Genomic DNA, 16,826 nt, shown 5'->3' on the forward strand with positions numbered 1-16,826 from the left:
TAGCCTGAGGGCTGTCCTCCTTTCAAATATCATAGAAGACCGTGCCTCAGGGAGCAAAACAGAATCCCTTGCAGTACTTACTTGATCACATTTTGCTGTAGGGACTTTTGTCCAGGAAAAACAGTGAAAGCATGATAACTGACTAATAGCTCTATAGCATCCAATATCCTAACATAATGCCTCTGATTAGTCTACATAAGCCATTTTAGCTGAAATGGAGAAGAAATAATCAAAAAGCTGCTATAAGAGTATATTGATTATTTATTTTCAATAGTAGTGCCATTTACTAGTAAATGTAAAATCAAACCCATAAGCACTTACTTTAATGCAGTCTATGGAAAATGTCCAGTAGTTTTCTTCTGTTGGTCTAAGCATTCTCTGTGGGTTGACAGCACAAAGACTAGAAAAAAGTATAGTAGCTTATGTGGAAAGTGATACAAATGTAGCAAATAATTCCATTGCAGTCCTTTTCTATCAGTTTATGTGTTGTTTCTCTGGTCTGAGTCTATATTAAAAATGACATTGCAGAAGAGCAATGATATTGCATTTTCTGTTTTACTAAATTACAATGGAATTTACATGCAAAAAGCCAAACGCACAGATTTTATCTTTATACTGAGATGTTTACAAATAGAATATGTGTAATTTGCAGCATTTTCCTTAGTACCTTGTGATATACTGTAGGTTCCTCTTTTTGGAATACACTGCAAAGTAAGGGTTGGAATCCTGCAGCTCTTGCTCAGGCAAAACCTCCATTAAAGCCAATGAGAGTTTTTCTAGGGAAAAGCCTGCAGAATTAGCCCCTTCAGCTGTGAGTTGAGTTCTCATTTTTTCTTTAATCAATTCTTCAAAGTTTTGAGCACTCTTGCCCCAATACAGCAAAGAATATAAGCATGTGCCCACCTTTTCAGCTTTAAGTCCCATATGATTGTATAGTAACAGCATGATTTTGGTGTTCAGTGCCAAAACCCAGATGGACCAAGCTGGACATAGTTGCTGGATATGTGTTTTTGTGGTACTGTTGCACCATGATACAGTGGTATCTAGACTATTTTGGTGGACAGGGAGAAGTTACATATATACTAACTTTAGATGGTAAAAATGGATGGTATATATACAAAAATTATATAGATTCAGAAGGTATTGGTGCCAAATTAGAGATTTTGTATACCGGATGTGTTCCAGACCAGATTTTTTTGCTTTGATCTGCCGGAGTGCGCAGCCCCACCCCGCCGGAGCACTGCTTTACCGCGTTATATCCGAATTCATGTTATATCAGGTCGCGTTATATAGGGGCAGAAGTGTACATACAAAATTTTTACCACTCACAAATTAACCTTGGTGCAGGGATATGTTCCCAAAAGAATAAATTCCCTTGCTAATCTACAGCTTTTCTGTTTGTATTATTCTTCTGCAATCTCAATTATTTGCAATAGGGGAAAACTCCTGGGGATCTGTTTGACTCTGTATGTGCCTGAGATCTCCAGACAGAATGTGTAGTTTGTGATCACTGAAATCAAAGGAACAATGGAAATGGATTCAAATGCAGTCCTAAAGCCAGGAATATTTCACAGCACCAGCAAAGCAGATGTTCTTTTGCTGGAACATTTGAAAATAAAATACCTTCCTTTTTATTATTAGTTTACAAAAAAACATGTATATACAGCTAAATATTTACACAGTGCCATTTGCATTTTGTCTTTCTAAAACAAAATTTGATGAAGCCAATAGAATAATTCTTCCAAAATATTTAAAATTAGAAATGCTTAATGTGTGTGCATACATTGGAGAGCAGGAAGGGTGTCTGATCAAATTTTACTGAAATTCAGACTATTTAAAAAAAATTGAATCTCATCTTAATATATTTATGTCCATAGTTGTTTGTCTTTAGTGACTGTGATTGGACTCTTTAGAAATCCCCATTAGTTTTCTGATCATAATCCACTTTGAACTAAAATTCCAAATGCCCAGATCCTCAAAAGTATACAGGCATCTGACTCCAATTGAAAACAATGGAAGTTAAACGTCTAAATAAAGAATCTGGGGCAGATTTCCTATATGATGCAAGCAAAGTCACTTAATCCAAACTTTTTACAGGTGGTCACTAACTGAGTATTCCTGATTTTCCTGGGTGCGTGACTAAGATACACTGGGGTCAGATTGGCAGGAGTGCTGAGCGTTCACAACTGTAAGTGAAGTAAACAGAAGCTGTGGTTTGAACATATAAAGGACTAATGCTAAGTCCTATGAAAAATCAGGTCCTATACATCTCAGATTGAGCACCCAATATTAGGTGGATACTTTTGACCTTAATCTTTCTCTATCTCAGTTCCCCTAATCTTGCAGGGGCATTGTGAAAATGAATGCATTAATACTGTATTTGTAAAGCAATCATATACTATAGTACTGAGCATCACAGAAAAGCCCATAAAGTAAATTAATAATTGTGTCTTCAGAGCAGCGTTTGAACAGTAAATAAGGCACTGGGCCACACATTGCCCAGTTCGGAGAAAACAAAATATTGGATTGCTGATCATTAAGTGAGCACTGTCCACTCTTCACACTGAATGAGGCAGAGGTTTGTAGGGAAAAAAAACAATATGTGATCATGTAATTAAAGACTGTATCATAATACACGTGTGCAAGGGAGGGGCAAATTAAGGTTGCACAGGCAACCTTAACTCTGGCATTTCTTAATTTTTGAGTACTTGACTTTGCAGCCTTAATAATGTTATTTTAACATAGTTTTGTGTATGTATGTGTATATAACTGCATATAATCTGGACATTCTGAATATAGGAACATAACTGCTTCTAGCCCATGAGTGGTAAATCATGCCATATATCACTCAAAAGATAATTTCACCTACATTTACAATAAAGTCTCAGTCCTAAATTTGTCCTGATGTCACAATTATTTTCTCTTTCTTATTCTGCTCTCTCTAATCTGTGAGTAAAAACACTTTATTAACAAAGCTTATTGGTAATTAGGCAATCTGTAATATCATGAAGAAGCAGAAAAAAAAGCAGCAACAACAGCTAGAGGTTCAAGCCAGCCAACATAGGAATGTTAGCAGCTAGAGGAAGGTGAGAAAAGGGCCCAAGACCTTGTCAGAACTGCTGGCAAAGGAGAATCTAGTGCATTGGACATTATCATTGCTATTGTATCAAAAATTGTATAGTTTAAACCAGGGGTCCCCAACGCAGTGCCCGCGGGGCATCTAAGTGCGCCCACGTACTGGCCGGTGGACGAGCATCTGCCGAAATGCCGCCGAGAAGCAGTGTCATTGCCAAAATGCTGCCGATTTTTTGGCAGCATTGTGGCAGCACCGCCTCTGGATGCTGCTGCTTCTAGGCGGCATTTCAGCAGCGACACCTATTGACGTTGCCGCTTGTCGGCAACATTTCGGCAGATGCTCGTCCGCCGCCACGGTCCCCGTGGCTCATCGTCTGGCACCCACTGGATGAAAAAGTTGGGGACCACTGCTTTAAAAGACGATCAATTATGTGCAGCCTGGAATTTCAAATGTGATTGCTTCCTTAGGTGGCAAGAGCCTAAAATATAATATGCAAGGTTTATGTTACATTTTGCTGCATAGGCTACATGCAGGACAGCTAGACATCCAATTGTGAGTTTTGGAAGAAGGCTATAAAAGTCCCAGACTCCAAATAGGGAAGTGGCGAAAAAGAAGAAGAAGTTGATGACACACTTAATCATGCAAACTGAGAAAAACTACATGTGAAGAGAATTTTCTTTTCACTTTATTCCTCATGCAATCTTCTCTCCAGTACATTTTACATAATATTTAAATAGCAAAGTTTTAATGACACTATACTCAGAATTCACCTGTGTGTTTGTTGAGACAGAAGGAATCTGCATGCCATTATATCGTTATTCCTTTAGCAATGTTGTCAGGTAACAGATAAGCCTGGCCAATTGGGATGTCCCAAAATGGCTATTAGTTCTTCTCCCTATCTCTGCAATTTTGCAGGCTGTCATGTGGTATCTTTATGGACCCTATGTGAAGCTCTTTGTTCTGTACATGGAGTTCCTTATGTGTCAGCTGCTCAGACTTGCAAGGGAGAAGACAGAAGTTCTGTCTTCCCTGATCACCTCCTCAGCTGCACAGACCTAATGCTACTCTCTTATCTCCTTGGCCTGCAATTCCTACCCTGTCACTTGATTGTTCACAAATATGTCTAATTCATAGAATTCCACAATCACAAGTACGAATTAATAAGGCTGTATGTACATAGAAGTACAATAGTAAACATAATTACAGATAACTGAACACGTTCAGGAGCTGTAACTTACAGCGACCTGTGTAATCAGAATATCAATTTCAGGGTTTGAAATTCATTGCTAGACCCTGCCACTTTCAGTGGAGCAATGGAAAATAATATGCCATTTTGAGTCCTTAGACATCACAGCAACTAAACATACATCATTACAGCATGGAGAATGAGAGACACAATGGTACACATAGCCCCTTGCACAACCTCCCTCAATTATGCTCCACTCCTAAATTTCAAAGCTGGAAAACCCACAAAACCTTGTTTCTTCCCCAATCTTGGCATAACACCACTGGACTCAATATTGTTCCACAATTAATTCCTTTTTTAAAGTAAATCTTTCTCTTTCCAATGCTAGGAAACTAGTTGTGAATGAGCTGATACTCTATCCCAGGGGTCAGCAACCTTTGGCACATGGCCCATCAGGGTATCATAGAAACATAGAATATCCCCAATATATCCCCATAGAATATCCCCAATATATCCCCATAGAATATCCCCAATATATCCCCATAGAATCATAGAATATCTCCAATGGGAGCTGTGGGAAGCGGCAGTCAGCATGTCCTGCAGCCCACACCTCTTCCTGCAGCTCCCATTGGCCGGGAACAGCGAATCATGGCCACTGGGAGCTGTGGAGGCCGTGCCTGCGGACAGTCAATATAAACAAAACGTCTCACGGCCCGCCAGCAGATCACCCTGATGGGCTGTGTGCTGAAGGTTGCGACCCTGCTCTATCCCATCCGCAACAAAGAACAGAGACTCTGAATTAGTGTCCAAGCATGCCCCTTTCCTGAGATTGGCCTTTATTGATAACGGAAAAAAATAATAATACGATATAACCCCAGCGTAAGGTTCCTCCACAAACTTGTTTTACTGTGAAAAAGAAAGGAGTATCTATCGCTACTGTTATGGTGCGAATTTGAAAATTACGTAAGTCAGAGCTGCATTGGGTCAGCTTTGACTTTCATAGCTGATATTTATGTGACATTTGCTGATTTTTTTCAAGAAGAATGCACATGCGAAATTCTGAAATGCTACTGGTTGATCTGGGAATAGCTATAGCAGCAGTCACAGAGGAGGTATATGGTTTAAAGGAGTTGTGGGTGGTAAAACAGCGGGGGATCCTCGGACCTCATTCAGTATGGTCATGTTCAAAGTGCTCATGTTTAGAGCAACAGTGCAACAAATAATGAACACAAAGATAACTAGAATCCTCTCTGTCGTGTTCTTACAAAGGGTAAAATTCACCCCTATGCAGAAAGCCAGCACAAACGCTATGTAGCACTTAAGACCTCAAATTTTCATTCAAATTAATTAAATGTAGTGCTTTTACTTTTATGCTGCCACCATGTGATTGCTCATAGCAAATATTCTGTTTGTTGCTCATGTATAAAGTTACTGTCAGTGAATAAACAGAGATGCTGCTGGAATGCTCCCAGCACAGCAGAAGGGTGCATGATTCTTTGCTTTTGGCTGTCTCCTATTTATAAAAAATAAACCCCACTCTGTCCATACTGGGAGCAGACTCATATTAGTAACAACCATGTTTCCAGTTTGGCTAGGATCAGACAATCAACATCTTCTTATGCAGCAGAATGGCTCCTTGTGAGTATTCTGAATTATGTCTTCCTATTTCACTGGCAAAAATAAGCTTGCACTACTACTTGCTTGGTTAGTCTTGCAGAGCCTAAACAGCTACGAAAGTCTGAGCTAGAGACTATTGCCACCCATGCATCAACAGAATTGCAGAATCTTTATTACTACCGTAGTTATGATGCACAAGCAAGCAAGACTCCATCTTGACTTTCAAGATACTTTCAAGTTTCCAGGTAGAGCTTCCAGTCAGAAAAAAAGTGATTTGGCTTGTAAAGTGAGCAAAACTGACATAGGCTCATTAAAGGACTAGTAATATACAACCTTATGATCACGGCCAGATTTACACCTTACGCGCTCTAGGCACAGCATTTTCAGCACCCAACCGGCCTACAGCAATCTTTGTGTTTTCCATAAAAAATTAAACTCTCCCCTGTCTCTGCCCCCGCAGCCCCAGAACTGGCTCTGTTCCTCCCCGCCGTAGCCCCTCAAAGCAGGGATGCCCACCCCTAGCCCCCCTCTCCTGGGGCGGAGCAGCCGGGGTGGCCAGAGCACAGCCTCCCCAGGAAGGCACAAGACCCTCTGCCACATACGGTGCTCCCAGCCCGAGTGCAACCTACCTGCCTCAGGCAAGGCGCAAGGGGGAGACTGTACCTCTCCCCACGGCAAGTGGTCCATGGGTGTCTTCCGTCCCTCCTGCAGCCCGGCACGGCAGCTGCGCTCCGGTTCTGCCTCTGCAAGTGAATGGGGCATTGGCTACGTCCCTCCCTCTACCTCCCCAGCATGGGGCAGAGGCAGTGGGGCGGCCGAGATTGGGAAGGGACTGGGACGCTCCTAGCACCTTCAGCAGCTACTCCACCCAGCTGCGACTCACAGTGCCCCCAGGCGGGCTGACTCGGATGCTTACCCTGCTCCAGCCCCACACGCTGGGCAGCCACCAACCCATATCAGGACCCTGGCCACCCACTGTAAGGCAGGATGAAGGGACGTAGCAGGATGAAGGGAGCATCTCTTTCCTAGGGAAAGTCACTTTTAACTGCATATGTATTAACTTTTTAATTTTTAACCTACTTTTAACTTTTAGGCGCCCCTAGAACGCCAGTGCCCCTAGGCACGTGCCGACTGTGCCTAATTGGAAATCCGGCCCTGCTTTTGATGGTATTTTTAGTGTCAATTTTAAGAATATAATGTCAGCGTTAGCACACATGTTCCTGAAGGATTCTAGGTGATTTCTTTGAACAGTGTTCCCAAAGCTATTTTGGTGATTAACTGTGTAAGAATATTTCATAAAATCATACTACGGAGTACTTAGAAGGAGGTAGCCTATGTCATAGTTGGGCTAGGACAGTTCTCAGAACAAAATTTCTGGTGGAATTTTTTTTTTCAGGGAAATTGTGCTAATACCCTCCTAGCAATAATTATATTTACATATGGTTGAGGCTAGAATAGTGTTGCTCCCAATCTTAACAAGATCTTAGAAGTTCCTTTTTTATTTTGGTATGATGATGAGAAAAGAAAGGAAGATACATTTCAAGGCTGTGTCTGCACTACAAAATCTAACCATATTTGGCAATGGGTGTCAAACATGGCTTCCCATTAGCCACACCCTAATTCCCTTCAATTAATGTTGACAGTACTGTAATTGTACTGTGAAAAGGGTCAATCAAGTTCAACATCCATTGTAAGAAATCATGGTTAACCCCTGATAGAAATGTTTTGTCAAAACAGGAGTTGAACTCAGTTTATCCTGTCTACATCAACTGGAAAACTGTTTTCACCACTGTCTGAGTGGGTAGAAACAGCCATATTTGATACTAGTTGTGAAACATAGCAGTATTTTCTAATGTAGACTCAGCCATATCGCTGAGGCCTTTTAAAAATTAGATATTCTAAATCATATTCTTACATGCTGCATAGTAAAAATAACGTTAAATATGGTAAAATACCCACAACAGAAAGGGTTTGCATCCCCACTTGTACCAAAAATAAATACAAAAATGAAAGGAAATCTGGCCCACAGACTGCAGGTAGCCCTATTTTATGCTCATTCCCACAAACTGTGGTTTTTATAGATAGCTTGGTAAATTTTGGATTCAAAGTATTGTGAATGTCTGATTCATTTTTAGTTTTGCATGGTTACGCTTTTGGTTGGTTTTTAAAGTTCTTTTTATTATCATTCTTTATATATTGAAAATAATTGGATGGCAGCAATTTCACTATATTTTCAGTCGTGGAAAATCTATTACCAGTTAGGATACTTGTTTTTCTTACATACTGTAAATCAAGAGAGTAAGGCGACCCAGGCGACAAGTGTGAGTCACTTTGTAATAATACTATTGGCTAATGTTTGTTAACTGTGTTCCATAGCATACACAGCAAACTCTCAATCTTAGTTTCAGTTTCTACAGCTTTGAAGATTGAATATCAAGAAAGCTAATTTTGATTTCTAATACCCGTGCTTTATGCCTCGGAGAAAGCTACATAGCCAAAATTGTTTGTGTTGTCTGCTTCTTGTATGTATTGTAACATTTTTCTTGGTTGCATTTCATGGTGAGCAGTGGTTGTTAGCACATATTTAAGTGCTTTACTGAACACAGATGGAATTATTCACATGCTTAGTGCTTTGCTGTATTGTGGCCTATAGCATCGTGGCCTATACCATTGCTGAACATGCTGACCACACCTCCTTCCTTCTTCCAGCCAGGGAAGAAGTTAGATGATCAAAACTTAATCTTAGACAGTAGCACTGTCATCAGTATTCTCCTTCCCCTGTCATTTCTCCCTTCTTATTCTTTAAGGACTAGATCCACAGCCTATTGAAAAGAATGGGAGTATTTTTCTACATGGATGAAATTCAGAGGACAAGTAGGAGGCCTATGTACAGGGGTAAATTTCACTCACAGGATATGGCTTCATTGCAAGTTAACCTGGGCTCTTACCCATGTTTTAGCCCAAATCCCCCTTCCATACACACAGAAAACCCTGACCCAGGGCTGGAGGTGCTGTAAGTCTGGGCTAGCTTACCTGGCTGGGGCTAGAACTCTGGCTGGAACCTGTCCACTTTGCAGTGAGGACCATCCAATGCCTTTTCCACAATTTCCTGCAAAGGACAGAAAATTGACAGGGAAAGAATCCTGGAGTGCATCAGCAGAAAGAATCATGGGATATGTCCCCAGACATACATGGACAAGTGCAGAAACAGCGAGGACACAGGAACGGCTTTGCTGTGGGGATTCTTACATCTGGGCTACGCTAATCTGGGTGCTCAGACCTGACTGCCAATCACCCAGATTAACTGTGCAGTGAAGATATACCCTAATGGCCTGATCCAACTCCCACCGAAGACAACTGCAGAACTCTCATGAATAGAATCTACAGGAATAAAACCCATCGTTTTTTATTAAGATAATTTTTTTGTCATTCCAGTTTCTAAAACTCACTATTTATAAGGTGTTTCCATTCATACAAAGATTATAGTGTTGTGATATAGAAATACTTTTACCTTGGCTGGATATGGAGTACTGTTTTTGTTTTTATATGTTTATATCTCTAAAATGTAATCAAATGTTATTCACAATTAAATATGAAGTACACAAAAATGCAGTACAGAAAATACTTGGAATGTACATGAAAAGAAGGCAATTTCACCACTACAAAGAATGATATTTCCCACTCTTTAATTCATACTCAGCTAAAACTGAAATAATTTTCTAAAGAAGAAATGAAGCATTCAAACAAATTTTAATGCAGTTTAGACATAAGATCATCATGTGAGATTTTATGATGGGAAGCAAATAAGTTCACTACCAGCTAAAAATGCAGTCAAAGTCCTGTGACATCTCTAAGGTGCAAAAAAATACAATAACCCTTTAAAAAAATTATAGGCTTCTTCCCACATTGATCTATTTTTTTCAGACCCCTGAAGAACCACAACTTAAGTGTCTCATCCTGTGAAGGGGAAAAGTTTGGCACTGCAACTCAAAAACTGTAGTTTTCTACTCTTTGCATGCCTCAGACAGAATTTTTTAAAACAAAACATTCACAGGTTTGTTTTACCCCTGTTCCTGCTGCTGCAAGGTGGTGCAAATTGCATACTCTTGTGAAACCCTGACAAGGGAACACACATCTGTGGAAGGACAGGTGTTCTCATCATTGATGCCTCCGCTGGGGTTTCTGTCATGAGAAGGGCAGCTTTAATTTATGGCTGAGGTTCTGTACGGTGGCTACTCAGAAGATGCTGAGAAAACGCTAGAGCAACGTTATCTCCAGATGCCTGGCTATGCCCTCATACTTGCCAATGCCACTCACTTTAGCCACTGTATTCCACCAGCTACAGGGCACCTAGCAGAATAGGACCTGTGGGTATCTTATGCCCTACCTTTCCACCACCAAGGTCCAGGACACCAGGGGCCTTCCACCACTAGTGGTCAGCTATGGGAGCTTCAAAACAGTGATACAAAGCTACTACAGTGCAGCTATTTGGTCCCCTACTCTTTTTCCTTAGAGTGTATGCAGCTTGATTGTGATATAGTTGGAATATTCATCTATTGTTTTAATATATATTATCAGTAATAAATTTCAAATGATCTATAGTATGAAATAGTAACGATGACATTAAGCATCACTATCAACAGACAGTATGTCTAGTGATTAGATCAGGGACTATGACTCTTAACTCCTAGGCTCTATTCCTGGCTATGCTACTTATTGACCTTAGGTGAGTCACACATGCTTCCTGAACCTGAGTTTTTCCTTCTGTAAAAAAATGTAGTAAGGATCTATGCAAAACTGGGAAAAATGCTTTATTAAAGTAGATGCACATTTTTTGTCAGATCATTTTACATTGTTTTCATGTTCTCACAGTTTCACAAAAAGCACCTTTTCAGGAGTCCAAATTTTTTCCAGATTGCCTTGGGAAATTCACTTCTAACTCACAGTGTGCATTCAAAATTTTGAGCAGTCAAAATTTCATGTGAAAGTACCATCCCAGTCATTTTTTGTAATTTTGTCTTGAAGGAAGAACACAGTGGAGGATGGAGCAACACACAAATCATTCAGCCACACATTTTAACTACTTAGATTATAATTATTGTGGATGTAACTGAGAACATAATTTGTTGCATTCATCTGTATTATTCAGATTGTAATCAGATCAGGGACTGTCTCTTACTATGTGTCTATATAGCACCTACTGCAATTGGGCTCTATCTTGTTTGGCACCTGTTGGTGCCACTCTAGTACAAATTAATAATAATAAGTACAGAAGTTTTACCTAAGTAGGAAGTAAAGGATCAGGTGAATAAAATGACAGTTTGACTGATATTGAAACTTTCTTAAAATGTCATTTCTTTTTCTTTTTTCTTTCTACAAAGCGGTTTTATTTTGTATATAGGAAATAATTCAAGGTGCACAATAACATTAATCCAGGAGGCTATTTTGATCAAATGGTTACTTTACAGCTTTTAATTTAAAATGTATATAATTGTAATCATTAAACTGTAGGAAAGACAGAATAGATTACTGTTTCAATAGCTTGTGAAGTGTGGATGATCCTGACGTTCACTTTTACCAGCATGCAATATGCATGAAATATTAATTAGGCTTTTGAAAAATTGTCAGTAGCAATTCCTCCCACCCATGTGCAAAATTTGAAATGATTTCCTAGAAGATTTTACAATTGCCTTTGCCTTCCCACTCAATTTGCTATAGTTGAATTTCTTAATAAATTACGTTTATATGTTACTGTTTTTTTAATCATGTACAAGATGTTAGTTTCCATTAGTCACTTTCCAATTCAACTGTGTGAGGTTATTATCACAGTGTTCATGCTATAAGCCCAGGTCCTTTCTACAGTACACCAGTATTAATCTGGAGTGACTAGAATGAGTTATCTATTGAGAAAAGAATCTGGCTCTATATCTAACTCTATGCAGGTGTACTTTTTAAAAAAGGACAGACACTTTGTATTTTTAATAGTTTTTGATGTTTCCTTTGTGTTTTGTCTAGAAGGTGCGTTGGCTAGTGGACAACCTATATATTTGAAAGCTAAACTTTAGGTATCAGGCACACTGGCATTTGTACTGATAATTAAACAGATGAGTCTTGTAATATTTTGAGGGGGGAGTTGTTTCTTTGGTTTTTACGTGCAATTACTTTAAATGTGTGGTGACTTGCAGCTCCTGTGAGATTTTGCATCAGAGCCTATAGGAGTGTAAATAAGATAACCATAATTGCAAAGAAAATATTCACACCATACACTTCTGAAAGGATTATGAAAAGGGCCTATGTACTGGTTCCCGTCTCTTTTTCTCTCTTCCATCAAAGTTACTTGGTTCATTCTTTTGCTGAAAGGTGGTCAAAGCAGACTAAAGAGCCAGTCAGAGCTTCTACTGGGAGCCAGAGGTATTGAGTGCTGCTCCGTGGGAGTTCATAACACAACAGTGCCAACAGTGCTACGGTAGCACAGGCAGCTAATCAAATATCTCAGAGTTCAAGTGAAACCAGGACAAAAACCTGGGTTCACTAGAACTGGTAGGAATTAAAAAACTTTCCCTCCAAAGCAGGACTCCTGATAGATTCAGGGTATATGGTGTCATCCTAATTACATTTCACAAATACAGAGGGCAGATTCTCTGGTCCACTAAAGCCCCCTTTTGCCATGTAAACATTGTAAACCAGCAGTACAATGAATGGATAGCCAATGGAGAATTCTCCCAGCACAGGGGAATTCTTAGATTCATAGATTCCAAGGCCAGAAGGGATCATTGTGATCATCTAGTTTGACCTCCTATGTAACATAGGCCATAGAACTACCCCAAAATAATTCCTAGACCAAATTTTTAAAAAACATATCCAATCTTGATTTTAAAATGGTCAGTGATGAAGAATCCACCTCAACCCTTGGTAAATTGTTCCAGTTCATTACTGGTTAATTACTTTTACTTTTAAAAATGTACACCTTACTTCCTGTCAGAATTTGTCTAGCTTCTACCATCTGCCATTGGATTGTGTTATACCTTTCTCTGCTTGATTAAAGAACCATTATTCAATATTTGTTCCCATGTAGGTACCTACAAGTCTATAATCAAGTCACCCCTTAACCTTCTCTTTATTAAGGTAAATAGACTGAACTCCTTGAGTGTATGGATGTAAAACATGTTTTCTAATCTCCAATTTATCAACATCCTTCTTGAATTGTGGACACCAGAACTAGACACAGTATTCTAGCAGCAGCTGCACTAGTGCCAAATACAGAGGTAAAATAACCTCTCTACTCCTGTTTATATGTCCGAGGATTGCATTAGCTCTTTTGGCCACAGCATCACACTAGGAGCAATGGGAACTTTGCCAGCAGAAGCAACTCTGTTGCTTCTTGTGCTCGCCATCCCCCTAGCTGGCTTAAAGATTGTGTCAGAGGGAAAGCGTTGACAAGACTGGTCGTAGGGGATGAGGCATGGTGGATTAGAACTCCACTATACCTAATCCAGCATGTCAGGGCTGATTCTGTGAAGTCCACTTATGCTAGGCAGCTCTGAATCAGGGAACTACAACTGTTCCTCTATGGCCCTCCCATTCAATTCTGTCTGGAGTTTGGAGAGGAAAGAAGAGGCTACATCCTCTAGTGTCTGAACTCTTGGAACTATTCTTCCGATGGATAAAACTGCTGTTTGCTACTGTCTACTTCCCATTCTTTCAGGATCGTCTAGAATTTAGGCTCATTCTCATTGTTAACATTTTAGTATAGTACTGAAACAGGGCGTAGAACTGCTTGTTGACATGACAGCTTTCAGAGAAGATATTAAGGCATTGTTCCTTTTGCCTATCTTAGTTGGTATCCAAGTAGAAATCATGGATCATATGAAACTTGAGTAGGAGATAAGACTAATGTCCTAGCCAACTTTCCATCTCACAATAAGAAAGGTTCTAATGTTCCTTGCTTGCATGAGCTATTGCTGAGTACATGAAGACTGCTCCCCTTAGCTGTTGCAGTTCTAGTATTTAAAGCATTGAAATATCTTGATTACAAAAAGTGCTATATCAGTGTGTCAGAAAAACAGACTTCAGTTTTAAATCTCTCTTTATGACATTATGTTATTGTTTCTGCTCTCCCTACATCTCTGTTAATACTCTATTTGCTTCCTTGTACTTAGAAGTCCTCTGACCAAGCATTGTTCACCTTCGCTAGTTTAACTGGAACATTTTTATTAGGGGATTCTCTTTCAATGTGCTAATGGCCCAGGTCTGCAAACTCTTTAATACCAATTAGGTCTTAAGTACATTGAAATCATCAGGACCACTCAGTCGCAAACACTATCCCTGATAAGTATTTTCAGCAAGTTTGTAAAGCACATTATTTTATGGTATCAGGAATACTGACTCAGTAAATGTTTTAAAGGCAAAACTTTTATTTATTTAACTTTATAAAGCACCTATTTTATAAATCTAATAAAGTTATATTGCTGAACCTTTGTTTTCAGCTAAGATTGTAAAGTCTTCCATTTCTTTTAGCATAAATCATAGACTGTAAGCTTTTCAGGGTAAGGACTGAGTTTGTGTTTGTACAGCATCTAGAATAATGGGACTACAGCAACAAAATTAATAATAATAATAATAATGGAATGTAGAGACTGAAAAAAAATTATTAGGTCATCTAGTCTATCTCCCACATATGGGAAGGAAGTGTATAAAAGCATACGAACTGAAGTTGTACTGTATCTCAATTTTATTTTTATTAGACTTTGGGTTATACTTTAATTATTTTTACATTTATGTATTATTTGTTAAGCTACTCCACCTCAAAAGCAATGGACAATGCCAATTGGATTATAAAACTACAAAATGCACAAAGAAATGGGCAAGTTTTAAACAATAAAATACAGTTCTTCCATATATCAGGCTATAAATGAAATCTCTGACATCAAATTGCAAAATATCAGTATACTTGTTTGTAGTATATCAGTTTGACCCTGTTATAGCTAGTCTTTGTAACATACACTACCCGTCGCAACAAACTTTCTGTCTACAGTGGACATATTTTCTTAAAATTTCCCACCATTGTCACCATATGTTCAACTTTCCTGGAGTTAGCAACAGTGGGAGAACTAGCTTTTATTGCAGAGCAGCACACAATAGCAGCTCAGACCATTTCTGAGCTGACAGATGACATGGTGACTTTAATGCAGGTGATCAGACATGCCATTGCTAGCATCAGTGCAACACCAAAGATGGTAACAACGGTGAAGAACTATCAGGAAAAAGCCTACTGCAGATGACCAAAATATCTCTCGGTGTAGTCATCTTCACAAGAAAAAGGTAATGGCATGATCACACAGCAAGGTAAACTGTAAATACTATCTTTTAGAGGGGTAGCCGTGTTAGTCTGTATCAGCAAAAAAAACGAAGAGTCCTTGTGGCACCTTAGAGACTAACAAATTTATTTGGGCATAAGCTCTGAAGTGGGTTTTAGCTAGGGTTACCATATTTAAACATGAAAAAAAGAGGACACTTCACAGGGCCTTGGCCCCGCCCCTTCTCCAAAGTCCCCGCCCCAACTCCGCCCCCTCCCCTGAGCACCCCACATTCCCCCTCCTCTCTCCCAGCCACGCGAAACAGCTGCCCGAGCAGTACCAGCTTCACGGTTTGCTGGGCAGCCCCCAGACCTTGTGCCTCTGGCCGGGCGTTTCCTCTCCCGGGCTCCGGTTGCACTGGGGAAGCGACCGGCCGAGGGCGCAGGGTCTAGAGGTCTTGGGGCTGCCCAGCAAACCGTGAAGCCGGTAGCGCTTGGGTAGCTCGGCTCCTCAGCTACACAAAGCTGCGGTGTCTGGGGGGAGCCATAGCAGCCGCAGCAGCTGCCGCCGCCACGGGGGAATCCGCCTGCTGCTCACAGCCTGCCGGAGCCGTTCTAAGATAAGCAGGGGACTGGGGCAGGGATGCTGGCAAAACAAAGCTGGGAGTATTTTTCTGGACATGTTCGGCTTTTTGGCAATTGTCCCCCCCCCCCCCCCCCCAACAGGGATTTGATGACCAAAAAGCCAGACATATCTGTGAAAATCCGGATGTATGGTAACCCTATTTTAGCCCACGAAAGCTTATGCCCAAATAAATGTGTTAGTCTCAAAGATACCACAAGGTATTGTTGTTTTTGTAAATAATATGTGCCAAACAAGTAGCTGAATGAAAAAGGATTGGATTTAGTTGGCAAAAAATTAAACAATTGTTAACATTAAAAAATGATGATTAAAATCTTTTTTTCAAAGGGATTTTTCTTTCAGCTCTCAGGGGCTGTCCATAAATGACAGAACTTTTATGGGGAGCAGGGGATTTTCAAGACTGGCGCCGACTTTTGCAACAGGGCCTAACCTTGAAACTAGCACACAAAACTGGCGGACTCCCGGCCCAATGCCTTATATACTTTACAGCCACCTAAGCGCAAATCTCGGCGGTGCTCTCCATGGGGCAGGGCCTCCATCCCCACCGAGTCACTCGCACCCTCCCACATCCTCCTCCGCCCCCTTTTCCCCTCCCACTCCTCCTCCCCCCCACTCCCGCCCAACCACGCCGCTCCCTCTCTCGGAGCGCCCCTGGCGCATAACCCTTCCCACCCCCTCCCACTCCCACCGTTCAATCGCCAGCCGCGCCCCTTCCGCCTTCTCCTCCCCCCACTTCCGCTTCCGCCCCACCAGTCACCAACCCCTGCTTTCGCCGCCGCGTCTGCGTCTCTGGGAGCGGCAGCAGGACGGCGAGTGGCTCTCCGAGCAGATCGATGGAGGCCCGGCGCGGCTGGCCGGTGGGGGGCGCTGGCTCTCGCTCGCTGGCTCTGGGATGGATTTTCCGCGGCCTAGCCTGGACTCCGGACCAGCCACCATCTTAGAGGAGAGGAGCGGGCTGTGCAGCGGGACGGAGGGGCTTTGAGGTCGGGCCCTGCCGCAGACAGGTACC

At 41.0% G+C, this 16,826-nt stretch overlaps 1 protein-coding gene and 1 long non-coding RNA gene across 7 annotated transcripts in view; one reads left to right on the forward strand and one right to left on the reverse strand.

The window, feature by feature from the left end:
• Positions 1-320: 320 nt before the first annotated feature.
• Positions 321-16,685, reverse strand: LOC117885156. Its single transcript, XR_004647730.1, has 3 exons — positions 16,579-16,685; positions 8,913-8,988; positions 321-400 (listed from the first exon to the last, which is right to left on the reverse strand). It is a non-coding gene; the product is annotated as an uncharacterized LOC117885156 (long non-coding RNA).
• Positions 16,677-16,826, forward strand: part of SLC35F5 (solute carrier family 35 member F5) — a 54,156-nt gene continuing 54,006 nt past the window's right edge. For 2 of the 6 annotated variants that reach the window (XM_034786352.1, XM_034786357.1), the window contains exon 1: positions 16,682-16,821. The gene's annotated coding sequence lies outside the window, so the exon portion shown is untranslated. Of the gene's footprint in view, positions 16,822-16,826 lie in introns of all 6 variants that reach the window. The other 4 variants (XM_034786358.1, XR_004647729.1, XM_034786356.1 and 1 more) reach the window with 4 other exon arrangements.

The sequence above is a fragment of the Trachemys scripta genome, chromosome 11 (assembly GCF_013100865.1).
Source record: "Trachemys scripta elegans isolate TJP31775 chromosome 11, CAS_Tse_1.0, whole genome shotgun sequence".
Classification (NCBI taxonomy): domain Eukaryota; kingdom Metazoa; phylum Chordata; order Testudines; family Emydidae; genus Trachemys; species Trachemys scripta.